This window comes from Panthera tigris, chromosome B2, assembly GCF_018350195.1.
Source record: "Panthera tigris isolate Pti1 chromosome B2, P.tigris_Pti1_mat1.1, whole genome shotgun sequence".
NCBI lineage: Eukaryota > Metazoa > Chordata > Mammalia > Carnivora > Felidae > Panthera > Panthera tigris.
This window is the reverse complement of record NC_056664.1, coordinates 67,035,617-67,040,723: the sequence shown is the minus strand read 5'-3', so window position 1 is coordinate 67,040,723 and position 5,107 is coordinate 67,035,617. Positions and strand designations below refer to the sequence as shown.

Genomic DNA, 5,107 nt, shown 5'->3' with positions numbered 1-5,107 from the left:
GCTTGGAATTCTGTCTGTCTCTCCTTCTCTCTTCCCCTCCCCCACTTGTGTGGTCTTTCTCTCTCTCTCTCTTTCTCTCTTTCTCTTTCAAAATAAATACATAAACTTAAAATAAGAAAAAAAAAGATGATGTACTTCCAATAAAACAACTTAGGAACCTGCTAGAGATTTTGAAATAAAATAAAAATTAGAGCTCGCTTCGGGATTGCTATAAACCACATCAAATTCTCTAGATGATTTGAAAGCTTCCAATGAAAGTAACTCAGAATTTACACAGGGTACTCCTTTTCGGAACTGTTGTTTTTGCAGAATTAGAGGAGAAATTTGACCTTGACTGCATTCCTGAAGGCCATGCCTAATCTAATTTATTCCCAGTGGAGCTGCACAAGGAAGAGTTGGTAGAGTCTGCTGGCCAGGTCTGCCACCGCAATACTTTCTTCAGGAAGATTTGCCATCTGGAAAATACATGATTCAGCTTCACTGGCACAAGTACTTCATATGTAGGAAATAGAAGAACAATGATATTAACTGAACAAGCTTCAAAATAAATACAACATATTTGTACAGGAATGCTAACCAGCTGCTGAAAAGTGAATAGGTCTAAATGGCTTTCATCTTGATGGTCTGGGCACTCCATTTCAGTTCGCTTTTATTTTAGAGTAGAAGTTACTTATTTACTCATTTTTTTTCAATGTAGGGAATATAAAGAAAGAACAGGTAAATATACAATGTGAAAGAACATATTCAGAAGAAAGGAACCCAGAAATACTGTAATTCCAAAAATTGGAAAACTTATTTTTTTCCCTGAAGAATTTTACCCATGAGAATTTTGCCACAAGCAACTGAAAAACTGATAGTAAGCTCAGGCTCTCAGTGTTCGTGCCAGGACTGAAATGCTTGCCTTGCACGGCATCAGAACAGTAAGCATTAGTGCACTGTTAACATCCTGGAAGGTGGTTCACTCTCAGGTGTGGAACTAAAAGTTTTATCAGGTGACGCATGAGACCATTGGTTTCCATGTCCATTTTGCATAGGTTTTTAAGCCCCTCCCTAAGTTCGCCAACTATCAGGCATACATTCCCAGATACATAAATACTTTATCAGGCACAAGGACACATATACTAGCTAACATTCATCATCTTTATTACCATCATCACCATCATCATTAATTCAATGATAGTATATATTTATTGAACACTGTAAAAATTTCATCAATTCTAAGATGCATACTTTTTTCACATTTTAACATCTCTGATGTCAGAATGTGTTTTTTAATGTTGTCTTACAATTATCATCAGTCAGATGGTGCACATGACATACTTGTTCTATCTGACAATATGTTTAGAAATATTACAAAAGAACCAGCATGAAAATATATACAATGAGTGCCAGCAACTTGAACTAACCAGCATGGATAAAATGGTAAAATCTTCTAAGAAGTGTTGTATGACATTAAAAAGAATATTTTTTGAAAAGAACAAAACAAAACAAAACACTGAATCTCTTCCTCTACATTGAATCTAGGTGATCTGGCATTTCCAATTTGCTCTCTGTGGGCCTTCTTGATCCATGTTTCAGCCAACCGACCAAACCGTTAAGAGTCTGTTCTAACTTTCTCTAGGGCAACACTAAGTGCAAAATCTCTGCTTAGGAAGCCCATATCAATAAATCTGGCCTCATACAACGTCATATTCCTTTATTGTTTAACCTGGCACTGACTTAAAGTCAGAATCCCGCAAATGGTAGCTTTGCCCTATTGGCTCTGTGGCTAAGCATATACACCTAATATCTGGACAACCTACAGTCTAGTCAGGTTGACACATAAAATTAACCACTACAATGATTATACAATAAATTCTAAGTGATTAAAAACACACTGTGTTATAATTTAGTGTGTGTCATTTAATTCATGGTTATCTTAGTTTCAATGATATGTGACAATCATTTGTTAGACATTGCCCTAGGTATTTCATATATGTCTTCTTATCTTGCCTTATGGATAGTCAGGACTATCTATAAGATCTATTTTAAAGATGAAGGAATTGAGGATCAGACTATTTAAGCATCTTTCCCAAGGTCTTATAGCTTAGCAGTGGTAAAGCTATGCCTCTAACCAAGGTCCATATAATACCACAGAAAGTTTCTCATCAGAAGTTTAGGGATGTCTACAATTTAGATATCTGCTAGCTAGTCAAAATTTATAAAATGTTAGAGCTGGACAGACCATCTACTATGGGTAAGTGTTCACTTTTCTAGGTAGTGGGGCTACTTGGGTGAAGACCTTATATCTGCTCTTACCAAGAAGATACTGTTAGGCAGATAAGATATAATATGGTAAGTGCTCTTATGACAAGGTAAATAATTCTGAATTTGGTTATGGGATCCATGGTAGATTCCACATTATACAGATTCCACATTCCACATTGTACATCAAGGAAAAATGAAAACAGGAGAGAAAACAGGTCAAAATAATTGACCTCAACCACTAACATGTTGCAGAGTCAGATGAAGGAAACACATCCAATTCTCAGCCAGAGTGAGAATACATTAAAATGGGAATACAAAGATAGTAGATTTCAACGACTTCTATCTTCTCCATAAAGTAAGAGGAAAGGCTGGGGTAGGTACAATGGAGATAAGAAGAAAAAGGAGTTCGAGATTTAAGGAGGGAGGGGATTGAACAAAAAGAAGTGTACCACAGAGACATAAAGATAAAATTACAAGCACCAGTGAGGACATGAGATGAAACTGAGATGAGAAATTCTTTTAACTAGAAAGGGCTCATCACTTTGGCTTCCATAATACTTTTCCAACAGTGTTTCTCACAGGTATTCAGAGAGCTTCTGAAAATGTAGATCTCTCTTCCTAGAGATTCAGACTTCATACATCTGTGGCAGGGTGCAGGAGTCTCAATTTTGGACAAGTTACTCCAGGTGGTGCTGATGCTAAACTTTATAAACACTGGTTAAATAGTAATTTACAATGATTTCATGATTCAACACACAAATAGCTCATTGGAACCAGATTTCTAGTACTGAGAACCAGTGCTTGCTTAGGCAGCACATATACTAAAATTGGAATGATTCAGAGAAGATTAGCATGGTCCCTGCGCGAAGATGACACACAAATATAGTATTGGGAACCAACTAATTTGGTTTTTTCAGATATGGATGGCATCCATAATCTACCCTAACTTATAAAACTATAACTATTAAAATAAACAATATAAATATTTACTAAATATTTTTATTGCAAACCATTCTGATACACAGACAATAATTCAAGAAAATAGATGCACAATGATGTTAACTGCTGTCAAAATGTCATGTAAATTACCCATCAGCTTTCCTTTCTCCCTTATCCCCCGTCCTATAAAATCTCTCAATCCAACTTCCAGCCTATACTCATCACACTTATGACTCTGTCTTAAAGCTCAAGTTTGGGCATTTGCTTCTGGTTCTTAAAACTTTATTCTGAGAAGTTGGATGAAATTACCCTTTTAGAAAGAAGTGTGTCTATGGTCAAATAAGTTAGAAATAATTGAGCCAGAATTTGAACACAAACCCTCCAAAAGCCTGAGTGAATTGGGTTAGTTCAACAGGATCTGGTTTAACACAATTATAAATCAACACCTTTTTTGTTTCTTTTGCTATAGTAGCCAGACAACTTAATTTAGCTCTGTCTCTAGAATTTATCTGAAGATCTAGGAATAGAGCCAGTAAAAATTTTGGACATAGAGGAATTCTGGGAGAGGCATTGTCAACCTTTTGCATCACTCTAACTATTCCCACCTTAAAAAGATTCATTACTGCTAATGGCCAGTGCACCATGGACCAAAGGTAACAGCAGCATCCCTGGACTCAAAGTGTCTCATACAGCTAAAGATAGTGAGGGGTACAAGTTCACCTGATAGCCTCAGTTATCTACTGTTGTGAAATAAATTATCCCAGAACTTCATGCCTTAAAACAAAATCAGTTTATGATCCTTCACAGTGTCTGTAGGTCAAGAATTTGGACAGAACTTGACTGGATTGAGGTCTATTAAACAAGTGGAAAAAGATGAGATGGTGAGTGGAACTTGAGCAAGGCCTGGTATCAGTCAGGAGCTTACCATGCATCTCTCTGTCTCTTCACATGGTCTTTCAAGTAGTGACTTTGGGCTTCCTTGCAACATGGTAGGTTCAGGTCAGTTTGACTGCTTACGTGATAGCAGGCTTTCTTGTAAGTGAATGTCCCAAGAGAGCTAGGATCTCCTAACTGCATCTCCTTTTATGCTAAGACCATTGAAGTCACATAGCATGTTACTGAATCAAACAATCACAAAAGCACAGCGTGCTCTGGTAAGAAGACTGTCTGAAGTTCTATGAACATGTGTTAAAATTACCACATTGAGCCACTGATAACGTCCCCCGGTTCTGAGCTTCTCTGAGCGTCCATGGCTGAAAGTAGAAAAGGGAAAAATACATGGATATGTGATATACAAGTTGGCTTATGTGTGCACTATATATGTGTGTGTGTGTACATATATATTATATGTATACAAGTTGCTTATATGTCTGTGGGTCAAAAGATACATGTCAGGGATTATAAGGAAATAAATATTTACATTTAAAAATTTATATGAAGTTGTTTCCATTGTATTTGAGGATCTCTAAGGATAAGCATACATGTATTAAGACTGTATAGGTGTCTTGCTTGAGTGATGAAACCACTGTACATTTCTATTTAAAGTCATTTTCCATGCCATCTTATTTAAATGGCTTGAAAATATTTAAAAATAAAGGGCATGGTCCCTTTAAAAATTGAAAGCAGATCCTTGGTAGATGTTACATTTTTGAATGGCAGTAAATAAAGAAACCCACTTGATGATTAGGCATTGCTTATGAAGGAGGGTGGGGTTGAATGAGTGAATTAAATTCATTGCCAGGAAAATTCTTTCCTGATTAAAGATAAAATTTCACAGATTTTCATACAGATTCCATCCTGCTTGTGGTTAGCATCTGAGGAGACAAATTTATTTCTTCCAGATTAAATTAAGCTTTATATAATTGAAAGTTTACTGAGGTAGACTTGATGGGTACAAGGAAAGATACAGAAGAAGTAGAAG

At 36.3% G+C, this 5,107-nt stretch overlaps 1 non-coding gene across 1 annotated transcript; it reads left to right on the top strand.

Annotated features, from left to right (window-relative positions):
* The first annotated feature begins 3,044 nt into the window (after nucleotides 1-3,044).
* Nucleotides 3,045-3,152, top strand: LOC122238896. Its single transcript, XR_006218046.1, has one exon. It is a non-coding gene; the product is annotated as a U6 spliceosomal RNA (small nuclear RNA).
* Nucleotides 3,153-5,107: the final 1,955 nt, after the last annotated feature.